Below are 13,153 nucleotides of genomic sequence, written 5' to 3' on the forward strand. Positions count from 1 at the left end.
CTTCCCGCCCCCTGCCCGCAGCCTTGTGCCAGCTCCCGGCGGCAGCAGTGAGGGCAGAGGGACCGGTCCAGCCCCCCCCATCCCGCATGTGCCACCGATGCCTGGGTGCACCCCGAACCCCCCCGGGGAAGGGGCTAAGGGCCAGCACCCCCACCCATCCCCCACCCACCAGCAACGGGGAGAAGCAGGGGGACCCCAAACCCGTGTCTGCAGCAAGGGCTTGGTCCCAGCAGCGTCAGGCTCAGCCCGGACCCTCCCCAGGTCTCCCCCCTCCCCAGAGGGACCTGCAGGAGCTGGCAGTGGCACCCCCCATCCCTCACTGCCCGGGGTAAAGCCCTGTGTGGAGGAGGCATTTTGGACAAGGTGGCACCTCCAGCCCAGAACAGGATGGTCACACAAAGGTCCCTAACCTGGAGAGCCACCGGCTACCATGGCTCCTGCCCGGGCGTTCCCGGTGGTACGGGGGGGGCAGCAGCCAAACCGCAGTGTTTATTTCCCCCCCCTCCCCCAAATAAGCAGCATTTTGACATGTCACAGCAAGTCTCTCAAAACACGTGTTGACAGAAAAATGTGTACAAGCAAGAGAAATGCTGTTCATTTGCATCAAATTGCCAAGCCATTCGGTGAAACTGATGGGTGGCATTTCTGTGAGCGGCACCGGTGCCTCTGCCACCTGCGAAGGGTCTCCATGGGAAGGGCTTTGCCAATGGGAATGTGGAAGCCCTGAGCACCCCCAGCTTTCCCAAAGGTCCCGGTGCCAGCCCTAAAGCTACCGGGGTACACCAGGGAGGCTGCTGTGACGAGGTTTTAGTGTCTCTGCTCCCACATCTGTAAAAATGCCATTAAAAACAAATATTAATTTTCCATTTTTCCCCTCCCTGCCTTCACTCCGGGTGGCAAACGGAGCCACGCGGGTGCTGGAGGTGGCTGGCAGTGACAGGGCTGTCACCGAGCAACCCGCCCATCACACGGACCCTTTTTTTGTCAAGTGCTGGAGTTTGATCCTAGGAAACTTTGGGTATTTGCTGTCCCCAAGGGACACCACGGAGGGACTGTGTTTGGTCCGTCACAGAGTGAATTTAAATACGGCTCCTTGACCTAACCTCATTAAGAAGGTGGAAGTAAGACTAATTAAATCCATGAAGTCCCAAACTGTGCTGCTCTCCTGGTTTGGTTTATTTCTGGTTGCTTCTCACTCCCACAACTCCATCGAGTTAGGATTCTGAAAATGTTAAAAAGATGGGCAGTGCAAAATGAAACTTCTTTCAGGAACTTTTGGGGTGTTTGGGCCTTTTCAGGGTGTTTACACCCAGGGCTGTGGCGGTGCCAGCTGGGGAAGCACAGAATCACAGAATCACAGAATCTTCTAGGTTGGAAGGGACCTTAAAGATCATCTTGTCCAACCGTCAACCTGACTGACAAAAATAGACACCCACACAACAAACAAGGAGCATCATCACTAAACCAGACCTCCCAGCACTACATCAACCCGTCTTTTGAACACCTCCAGGGATGGGGCCTCAACCACCTCCCTGGGCACCTCCATATCCCCTAACGCTCTGCCTCCAGCCTCGCCAAACCTCAGTTCTGAGCAAACCCTGGGTGAGGTGGGAGCCCCACACCCCCATGAGCCGTGCCTGGGGCCACCGGGTCACCCTGCCTGCTCTCCTGGGAGGGTCTGCACAGAAACACCCCTGGAAACCAAGGGAAAGCAGGGAAAAATGCACTTTAAATGGGAAAACTGTTGTTAGCCACAAGCATCACCCCATTGCCATGCAGTACTGCGTGGGCAGCGATGGCATCTCCCCGTGGGGAGGGGGGTTGCCCCGGGCTGTCAGCTCCGGGTGAGGAAGAACCTCCTTCCACGAAAGCCATGCCAACCAGCTGGAATCCACTTGTTTCCCAGATGGTTATGACTATTTCATATCTCGCAGCAAACAGAGCCGAGAGCCATATGTGGAATAATGAGCAAAGCCGGAGCTTAAGGCAGGAGATCCTGGCACATCTTGAAGCAATTAAAATACCAGTTGCAAACTTCCGCGCCCGCGAAGCCACCGTCCTTTCTTCTGCCACCTTTGCAGAACCAGGCAGTGGCTGCCACTTGGTTGGGGCACCACCAGAAGTATTTAAACCCCCCTCCCTGGAGCAAAGTGGCAGCAGCCCCAGGTGGGCGAGCATCACCCCCTTCCCAGCAGGCAGGGATGCTCTAGAAGGGAAAAGTCTCTCCATCATCCATCCCTGTGATCAGAGATGGTTAAAGATCAGCCTGGATATTCCCAAAGGAGAAGCTCACAAGACAAAACCCCAGTGGCCACCAGCCCAGCAGGTACTGGTGGCCCCAGCAGCGGGGGTGCAGCGGGGATTCCCTGGAGCAAAGTGGACCGTGGCTGCGTTGGCTGCAGCCCCAGGTGGGCGAGCATCACCCCCTTCCTGGGCATCCCCCAGCAGACAGGGATGCTTTAGAAGGGAAAAGTCTCTCCATCATCCATCCCTGTGACCAGCAGGCAGGGATGCTCTAGAAGGGAAAAGTCTCTCCATCATCCATCCCTGTGATCAGAGATGGTTAAAGATCAGCCTGGATATTCCCAAAGGAGAAGCTCACAAGACAAAACCCCAGTGGCCACCAGCCCAGCAGGTACTGGTGGTCCCAGCAGCGGGGGTGCAGCGGGGATGGATGGGGAGGAAAAGGGGTCAGGGTGATTTCTGGTGAACAGGTTCAGTCCGAAGCCCCATGAGGTCCCCTGTGCTGTCTCCCCAGGGCACGATGGCACCTTCAAGAGTGGCCCTGGCTGCTCTGGATGGTCACACTCCACATCTCCCCTCCGCCGACAGCGAGCTCCCAGCCCGCTCATTAATACGTGGGATTGTAAGGCGATCCATAATTAGATGCTAACTGAGTTTTCTCTAAGTTGGGTGAGGGAAGGTCACCAAGGTAGGACTGGAGTCAGCTTATTGTTATTATCAATCAATAACCTATTTATTTTCCAACATTCCTATTAACCTCTGCGAGCCACTCGCCGTTTCCATTTGAAAGGGCTGTGCGGGCGCTTTGCTGACTGGACAACTCTGATTGAAAATGTAACGGTGACCCGACCCCAAAGGCAGAATCCAATTAAAATCATTTTCATTTGTAGATTAATATTTTTTAACATGTTCTACATCCCTTGCTTCAGCATTTCGCACAAGGAACTGCTGCCTCATTACACGAGCAGCCCTGTATTGATAGTGCCAGGACAAAATAATTATAATTAATTAGACACAGAGACAATAGGACCATCCTTTTACAGGGAGTGAGGGGGAGTGTTCCACCTCGATGTGCCACCCCAATGGTGGCACTGGTGACCAGGATGCTCGTGGCTGGTGGGGCTGGGCTACCGTGGTCCTGGTGGAGGACGGGGTGGTCTCACTCTACAAGCATCAACCCCGGGCAGGGGGGTGGGTGAGGGTCACCCAGGTCCAGCCCAGGCTGCTGGAGGTGACCAGATGCCCCGGTGATGGGCACGGCATGGCACGGTGGTTCCCAGCCTCAGCCCCCCCCCCAGGAGCCCGGTGCCGGAGGATGCAGGGGAGCGCGGTAATTGGCTGATGAAGCTTGGTCTTAATGTAAAGTCTATTATTAATAACGTGACTTTGATAATAAAAAGATTAAAATTAAGTTTATGGTTTGCTGACTGCCCTTTCCACACTGTAATCATCTCTCATTCATATTCATGAACCGCTCATTAGTAACCACTGCTTACAAGCCGGCTAAACAGCCAAACCATTCAGCAGCCACTATCTCCTTAACTGCTTAACTTGCTCACTGATTACCAACATCAAATTAACTCTGCAGAACGGATCTAATAAGCTTCCCGGTGGCTTCAAACCTCCTTGAAAATTGCTCTGATGTCTCCACGGGGTCCTATTAAAAAAAAAAATTCTTCCCCTGTGAATATTGCGCTCTTTGTGCTGGTAATGTGTGGGGCTGGGGCTGCGGTGCCACTGCCACCCCATCCCTGCCCCACAGCCCATCTCTGCAACATCTCCCCAGCCCCAGAGCATCCCCAGCCCCTGCCTCCAGCCCCGACCCTTCATTAAATGCTCCCAAGACTTAATTTGGCTATTTGATAGCTGGGGGCTTGCGTAACAAAAGAATAAATAAGAACGACCTTTCCATTTAATTACATTTTTTTCAGATGTGGGGAATATATCAGCTTTCCATCAGCGCGGTGTGAGGTTTGGTGGCATTTAGAAGGAGCTGGGGGGGACCAGCCAAATGATACTCTGCCACTGCAGGGCCCCGGTGGCAGCCAGGTTTGGGGACACCGGGTCCCCCTACCCCACCACGTGCCATGGAGGGCAATCCGTGGGGCTGGGGGTGATGCCGTGCCACCAGCTGCCACGATCAGCAAGGAGGATTGGGGGTGTGTGTGTGTGACTTCCTGGCAATTAGCTCTGATTAATATTTCAGCGGCGGCCCAGCAGCTCCATGGCCATGCGGAGGAATGCTGGCGCCGAGCATCACGGGAGGAGAAGGGGAACCTTCCTCTCTCGTTGCCATGGCAACCGTGGAGATGGTTGGAGAGCTGTGAGGGGCGCAGGGCCGGGGGGGGATGATGTATCCCTCCCTGGAAATAGCCCCCCACCCCCGGCTGGGGCGGCTGCGAAGCCTCCCCTAAAATCCCCCTCTGGGAGAAGGATGGATGGGCTGCACCTGGGGGGATGCTATGGGGCAGAGCCCCCTCCCAGTCCCCCCCACCTGGGGCTCAGGGTCCTGTGCAGGCATCCAGACCCACTGCAGCTGGGTGGGATGCATGGGGCTGCCCCCAGATTCCCCCCACCCAGTGGGGGTCACCCCCCCAGGACATCAGGAGAGACCCCAGTGTGCAAGGTGGATGCTGAACCCCCTGCCCAGTGTCCCCCAGTACCCCCCCACCTCAACCCAGTGTGGGAGCCTCCCACCCCTGCCCGGCACTGACGGAGGGAGAGAGGAGGCTGCAAATTCCTGCACCCAGCACATATTTTCTGGATGCTGGTGAGTGTGTCCTGCAGCAAGTCAGAGACAGGCGAGATTTAGTAGGCAGGAGGCGGAGAATTTGTGTATCAGCTCCCTGCTTTATGGCACCCGAGTCTGGGAGGTGGGGGCAGGCAGCAGCCCGTGGTCCCTCAGCCCCACACAGCCACACCGTGGGTCCTGGACTCCCTCTGCTTGGTCCCGAGCCCTGGATCCCTACAATTTTGGGGTTAACTCCGTGCTTCCCTCAGAGGAAGCATCATCCTCCTGCCCCTGGACCATGCTGCATGTCCATCTCCTGCCCCAGGGTGGGCAGAGGACCTTGCAGCCCTGCCCCACACCATCTCTGCCCCACACCATCCCAGCCCTACACTGTCACTGCCCCAGGAGCTTGTCACAGCCCCCCCTCCCTTTTGGGGAGCACCCCCCGAGCCACAGCAGCATCGCAGGGCAAGCAGGAGGGGACAGGCTGGGGCAGGGGGCATTGCCACGGGGTAAGTGGGGATGGGGGATCCTCATCCTTCTGCCCAGGCAGAGGAGACCTCCTGCCCCGACCCCTGGCACCCACCCTGGGCAGGTAGAAGCTATTCTGCACCTTAAGCCCTTACTTTCGCTCCCCATCCCTCGCCCACACCCCCCTCCCTCCCACCTCCCTGCATATTCTTCCCAGATTCAGGCTGGAACTGATATTAATAACGGCTTATTTCAAGTTTTCAGCCCACTTTCCCCCAAGAAAATATTTATACTGAGCTCCCATTTTCCATTTCTTTTCAATTACCGCCGCGTCTCATCACCTCCCCACAACTCTCCTCTTTAGCCATAAACACAAATCCTATTACCTTTTCTCTTTCTGTGTATTTGCCCTTTGATTTAAGCTGCATTTTCTCCTGTTTTCATCAGTTCTGGACCTCTCCCGCTGTATATCTCCCTGTTTATCTACTTTCCAAAGGCCTCCTCTTATTTCTCCAGCCCTGATCAATACAGCTGCAGAGCTGGCTGGCAGCTCCTCTCCGCTCCTGCCTGTAGTTTTTCTTGGGGGACTTGTCCAGTATTTCTTGTTAAGCTTCTGTCTCAGCTTGTTCCATTTCTCATTAGGTTTTAGCGCTGGCATTGTAGTATTTCTTGTATTTCCACGCTGCCCAGCGGATTTCTTGTAATTCTTAACGGCGAGGCTTAAAGTCTCACTCTTTAGTGGGCTCCCGAGTCCTTTCTGGCGGGGCTTGAAGTGGCAACCAGCGTGACACTTTTATTTCCAGGTGGAGAAAAGAATGTCTCTGCTTCCAAGCCAGGCCATGATTTTTTCCTAACAAAAGGGGCACTGGGGATTATTTGTATTTTACAGCCCTTATTCCAGGGGATGTATTTCCTGGGGCTGTGGCGGGTGGCAGCCCCTGTCCCTGCAGTGCTGGGAAGGTGGGTGCCACCACCCGGGGCTGGGGGCACATTGGTCCTGATGGGGACATGATTGCAGTGTTGATGGCAAGGCAGAGCTGGGCAGCCCCCACCGAGCCTCCTCTGTGCCCCCCGAGCATCCCTGGACCATGCCCTCTGAGCATCCCTGGACCATGCCCCCTGCATCCCTGGCCAGGCAGCTCACAGCCTGAAAAGCATCCTGGCTCTCTGGAAGGTTTGGGATTTGTTTTTTTTTTTCATCTGCATCCCCCTCGAAATTTTCCTTCTGAGAGAGAAGTTGCTTTTAAAATACACCCCAGCTTTCCAGCTGTCAGGAGCCAGCAAATGGATTGCTCTCCGTGGCTGCATTTCTGAGTATTAAACATGACGCGCGGTTGCCGCTACGCAATATTTCCTCAGATGCCACTGCACCGCGGGAGCCAAACAGTGTCCTTTAAAATAAAACCAATTTTTCCTGTCTCCTCCACAGAATAGTCTTATTTATACACACTCAAACAGCTGTTACTGCAGGTTAACCAAAGGTTGTAAAAACATTTTTCAAATGCCCTTAACTTCACTTGGTTTGTTATTGAAATTGTTAATCTTGGGTTTAGATTTTTTTTTTTCCCCATCACACTGGTATAAAATAGGCAAAACCAGCCTTTCTCTGGCTGAGCAGAGCTTTCTGCCCCCCAGAAGCAGCTTCAGCATCATCTTGGTGGCTTCCTGGGCAGTGCCAGGGCCATGCAGCCACTCCACACCTCCCCAGAGGGATGGAGATTTCTGTGTCAGTTCAGTCCTTTCATGTTAAATTTCTGTCTGGTAAACTCCTCCCTTCATCCACACACGCACCTCTCCGCCCTGTGGTGGCTGAGGACACCTTGGGTTTGGCTGTTGAGGCTTTTCTGACAACCTCACAGAACTCTTGTGATCAGGGCAATGTCTTCTGTCACCTTGATTCCCCTCTAGACGGGTGCAAAGAGAATTTGCAGCAATTAAAACTGCTCTTAGTTTAATTGCTGAAGGGGGACATTGCCTGGGAAAGGTTCACACAGGGATGGCTCCAGTGAGAGGGCAGGAGACTGGGGACCAGCACTGGAACATCCCTCTGCCATGCAGGCCAACCCAACCTAATCCAACCCAATCCAATTCAACTCGGTCCAATCCAATCTAATCCAATCCAATGCAATCTAATCCAACCCAGTCCAACCCAATCCAATCTAACCCAATCCAATCCATTCCAATCCAATCGAACGCAATCCAACCCGGTCCAACCCAACCTAATCCAAAATCCAACCCAATCTAATCCAATCCAACCCAGTCCAACCCAATGCAACCCTGTCCAACCCAACTCAAGCCAGTCCAACTCAACCCAATTCAATGCAATCCACCCCAGTCCAACCCAATCCAATCCAACCCAACCCAATGCAATCCAACCCAGTCTAAACCTAATCCAACCCAATCTAATCCAATCCAACCCAGTCCAACCCAATGCAACCCTGTCCAACCCAACTCAAGCCAGTCCAACTCAACCCAATTCAATGCAATCCAACCCAGTCCAACCCAATCCAATCTAACCCAATCCAATCCATTCCAATCCAATCGAACGCAATCCAACCCGGTCCAACCCAACCTAATCCAAAATCCAACCCAATCTAATCCAATCCAACCCAGTCCAACCCAATGCAACCCTGTCCAACCCAACTCAAGCCAGTCCAACTCAACCCAATTCAATGCAATCCAACCCAGTCCAACCCAATCCAATCCAACCCAACCCAATGCAATCCAACCCAGTCTAAACCTAATCCAACCCAATCTAATCCAATCCAACCCATTCCATTCCAACCCAATCCAACCCAACCCAGTCTCCCCTCTTCCTCCCCTCCTCACTGCCTCCACCTCTCTTCCAGCAGCTGGGACCAGTATGGCTGTGGCACATCCCTTCCTCTTCACTCAACAATAGCTCTTTGTTCCTTCCAGCCAGCCCCTCGGCTGATGTCCTCAAGGTTCACCCACCCATGAGGTGTCAGGATGGCTGCTCCTGCTCCTGCTCCTCACCAGGAGACCTGGGTACAGCCGGGTCAGGGCCAGCACCGCTCGCACGGCAGGTGAGTGATCACCATCCTCCCCTCTCACCCCGAAGATGCCATTTCTATGCAGATGATTCTCTCACCGAGGAGCGGGGAAACCAAGGCTGATGAAATCCAATCTCATCTTCCGCCTGATTGTGATAATTTGCAACGAGCTGAGGAAAAGTGAATTATTATTAAATGCAAATAAAAGTCAAATAATGCTGTTTGGGAGCTGCTCTATGTTGCACCGTCCGCATAAATCAGGGGAAGGTTTAACCCGGGGTAATATATCACCACAGGTAGTTATCACCTCTAAATACCTGGCTGGGTGTCCAGAGCTGCCCAGACCCTCAATTACCTTCCCATTAACTAGGGATGGTGATTACACAACTGGGGACGTGCAGGGGAGCTGTGGCTCTGCCAGACCCCCCTGCAGAGCAGCTCCTGGAGCGTGGATGGCCAGAGGGACGAGGGGTGGCAGTGGGGGACCAGAGGGTGGCCGGGGAGCAGAGCCCCCTGACGGTTTTATGTCCCTGTAAATCGTCTACCAATCCAAGGGCTGACAGAGATGTATTTTTAGCTGCTGCAGCACAATTAAGTCTTCTTGTTAGTCTCAGGAGGAGAAGGAGGCTGTTGGTTTACTTGCAAATGCTTGAGGTAATTCTCTAATGGCTCCTCCACCATTACACAGACACTGTTTTCAATCTCTTATCATATGTAATCCCTAATGATTTCTCTGTTATGTCCTGTTTTATTAAAGCGCCATTGAACTATAGCCTATTGATTTAGATTTCACAGACAATTGAAATTTAAATTGACTCCAAATTGAATGTCTCCATGCAATCTGTGTTCTGTACTAAAGATAGATAAAATGCTTCTATTTTTGATAACAACTTATAGACGAGGCACATTTTAATTTCGGGAAGAGCGGAAGAGCGTCGGGATTTCCATGACAATGTCTGGCCGCCGGGACAGCGGTGACTTTCTGACCCATGATGGCATTTAACATCACCCTGGGGCTCGGCGGGAGCTGCTGGGACCCGGGCAGTGTGCTGCAGGTAAGTTTTATTTAGAGAAAAATCGAGCTTAATCATAGAATCATAGAATCATAGAACCATTCAGGTTGGAAGAGACCCTTGGGATCATCGAGTCCAACCATCCACCCTACTCTACAAAGTCCTCCCCTACACCACATCCCTCAGTACCACATCTAAACATCCCTTAAACACCTCCAGGGATGGTGCCTCAACCACCTCCCTGGGCAGCCCATTCCAATGCCTGATAACCCTTTCAGTGAAAAATATTTTCCTAATATCCAGCCTGAACCTCCCCTGGCGCAACTTGAGGCCATTTCCTCTCGTCCTGTCGCCTGTGACTTGAGAGAAGAGACCGACCCCCATCTCTCTACACCCTCCTTTCAGGGAGTTGGAGAGAGCAATAAGGTCTCCCCTCAGCCTCCTCTTCTCCAGGCTGAACACCCCCAGCTCCCTCAGCCTCTCCTCACAAGCCTTGTGCTCCAGACCCCTCACCAGCTTTGTTGCCCTTCTCTGGACCCGCTCCAGCACCTCGATGTCTTTTTTATGGTAGGGGGCCCAAAACTGGACACAGTACTCGAGGTGGGGCCTCATTCCCATGTTATTCCTGGCTAAAGCAGGGCTCCTGGGGATGCACAGACCTGGCTGGGGCAGGACCGTGATGCCAGGACCACATGGAAGGAGCTGTGGCATCACAGCTCTCCACCCCCTCTGCCCCATCCCAGGGTGTCCCCACGAATCACAGGGTGAACGATCCATCCCTGTGGGCTCCGGGGACCCACATCTCTGCCTCCCAGGAGCTTCAGTATAAATAATAAAGAGTTACAGGCTGCGATCTGCCACAGGCTCTACTTATATGCCTCCCGCTAGTAATAATGTCTGTGTTACAGCCGACCTTAATGCCAGCAAAGATAATTCTTTCCGTGCAATGAACTGTTTATTGGCTGATGGATACAGCCCTGTCACACATCCCCGCGGACCTGCGAGCCCCACAGAGCCCCTGGGGGGGGACGGCACTGCGGGGGATCCTCACTGTGGCTGGATCATCCCCCCCTGACATCCCTCCCACAGAAAAGAGGGCAGCCTGGCCCCTTCCCAACTCCCAGCATTTTGGAAATGAGGGTTTGGGAAACCCTCCAGAGCAGTGTGGTGGCCACAGGGGTGGAAGATCATCCCTGTCCTGCTCCAAACCTGCTCCTGCCCTGAGTGTGGAGTCAAAATCCAACACTTCTTCTCCATCCCCTGCCCTGCCCTTGGCCAGGACCCATCTCAACAGCTCCAGAGTCACTGGAAACAGGCACCGGGTCCAGCCCCAACCAGCCCCACGTGTACACGCGTGGCGACGTGTGTGTCTACATGTCGGGGGGGGTGCAGCTGATGAAAAGTGCCGCGTTCCGGGCTTTTAGAGACATTTACGTTTAATCTAAGGTTTAACATTCCTAGCGGGAATACTTCACAGCTGAAGAATGTTTTCCCCGAGCCTTTAGTCTCATTTCTGACATTTCACCTGTCATATTATGTGCTTTTTCAAGGGGGAGCGAAATGGCAGCTTGTCTCCTTAAAAGCGATGGACACACTGTTTGTCAACGAGACGAGCGCCGGGCGCCGTCCCCTGCTCATTTAGAAACAAAACTCACCTCAAATGATGTTTTGAACAAATAAGCTGTTTCGCCAGCATCTTCCCAGCGGAAGACACCGGGGGTTTCCCTGCTGTTGCCAGGACCCATCTCAACAGCTCCAGAGTCACTGGAAACAGGCACCGGGTCCAGCCCCAACCAGCCCCACGTGTACACGCGTGGCGACGTGTGTGTCTACATGTCGGGGGGGGTGCAGCTGATGAAAAGTGCCGCGTTCCGGGCTTTTAGAGACATTTACGTTTAATCTAAGGTTTAACATTCCTAGCGGGAATACTTCACAGCTGAAGAATGTTTTCCCCGAGCCTTTAGTCTCATTTCTGACATTTCACCTGTCATATTATGTGCTTTTTCAAGGGGGAGCGAAATGGCAGCTTGTCTCCTTAAAAGCGATGGACACACTGTTTGTCAACGAGACGAGCGCCGGGCGCCGTCCCCTGCTCATTTAGAAACAAAACTCACCTCAAATGATGTTTTGAACAAATAAGCTGTTTCGCCAGCATCTTCCCAGCGGAAGACACCGGGGGTTTCCCTGCTGTTGGAGCTGGGTGCTCTGTAAGGGGAAGGTGCTGCAGGAAGATGGGTGCCTGCTCTGAGGATGAGGAGGCATCAGGAGAGCCAGAAAAATCTTCTAACATCAACGCTGCCCACCTGGAAGGACAGCCCAAATCCCCCCAAAATACCTCTGGTTAAAAAAAAAAATAAAAATCATCTGCCTTTAAAGCCCACCTAAACTCCTACAACGGGAGCTGTCACCTAATTTATCAGGTTACTGTGGTTTTCTAAGAATGATAGACAGTAATTAAAACTAAGCTAATAACCTCCTCACTCTTGACATTTCTACAGGGGTTTTGTTCACCATTATCTACATATAGATTAAAAATTGTAATTGGACCAGAGATAGGGTTAGAAAAATCAACCACCTTCCAACTGATAGTTTGCTAGTGAGTGACACTTTGAAATTTTATTTAATCTGAGAAAATTGAGTTGAGCTCCAGTAAAGTTGAGTTATCATGAAGTACCTGCATTGGGTAGAAAAAAAACGCTCGATAAAGGCATGGGCAGGGGGATAAAGAAATGAAGAGGACCAGCAAACTGGCTGCAAACTGGCTGCAAACTGGCCAGGAGAGTTTGCATCATGGAAGTTTCTGTACCAAAAAAAAAAGGCAAAGTGGAGCAATTGATGATTCTGGCAGCGCCGGGTGCTTTAAAGCCTCTTCACACGTGTTGGGAGCAACCTGCCAAGCTCATCCCATCTCTCCCAGCTCTTCCCAAGGGATAGGGCATCCCTGTGGAGGTTTGTTGTCACCTGTGGGCACAAGTGTGGGTGCTGCAGCAGGGAGATGCCCCTGGAAATCTGCTCCTGGCTCCTGCCAGCCAGCACTTAGGCCATCTGCCTTTCATTGCTGTTGCCTCTGGTCTTTTCTCCTCCCGTTTTTAGCAGAACCAGCCCAAAGTGCCAGAGCCCACCCAGCAGTTGAGCCGCCCAAGGTCTTCCCCAGCAGGAGGGTCCCTGCTTTAAAACCAGTCACCAAAGTCATTCCTCGCTCCTCAGCTCCTCACCAGGAACGTTATCCCTTAATTGCTGCATTTATCCAGACTTACTCTCTATTTCTAACCATAACGAGTATATTAGATATGCAATTATCACCGGACACACGCAGCCACGAGCACAGGACCCTCCTCTGCTGCTGTGGGGTGACATTTCCAGGGATAAATGTGCCCATCCCAGAGGATTTGGCACCAGGGAGGAGATGGAAAAGATCTGGCTGGGGGTGACAACCCTCCAAGGGGAGGGATCCAGCACAAACTGGGGGGATTTAGCGAGGACTGGTGGTAGCTGGGGATGACTGATGCTTTCCTGGGGTGCCCGGGGGGGGAACATCCCAGGAAAGGAAAGATGCTGTGGAAACTGTACGTCCTCCCATCCAGCACTCCAAGGATGCTGGAATGCTTTGGGGGATGATGCTTGGCTTGTCCCCCCCCCTGCCCCCCGTGTTATTTACGGTGATTTTTATTCCCATCCAT

General features: G+C 52.9%; 1 long non-coding RNA gene across 1 annotated transcript in view; it reads left to right on the forward strand.

Annotated features, from left to right (window-relative positions):
• The window catches only part of LOC106888732, a 12,675-nt gene extending 3,277 nt beyond the window's left edge, over positions 1-9,398 (forward strand). Inside the window, exons 2-3 of the long non-coding RNA XR_001412168.1 lie at positions 9,024-9,027; positions 9,386-9,398. This is a non-coding gene — a long non-coding RNA (uncharacterized LOC106888732). The remainder of the gene's footprint in view (positions 1-9,023; positions 9,028-9,385) is intronic.
• The last annotated feature ends 3,755 nt before the right edge of the window (positions 9,399-13,153 follow it).

This window comes from Calidris pugnax, unplaced genomic scaffold (genome assembly GCF_001431845.1).
Source record: "Calidris pugnax isolate Ruff unplaced genomic scaffold, ASM143184v1 scaffold130, whole genome shotgun sequence".
NCBI lineage: Eukaryota > Metazoa > Chordata > Aves > Charadriiformes > Scolopacidae > Calidris > Calidris pugnax.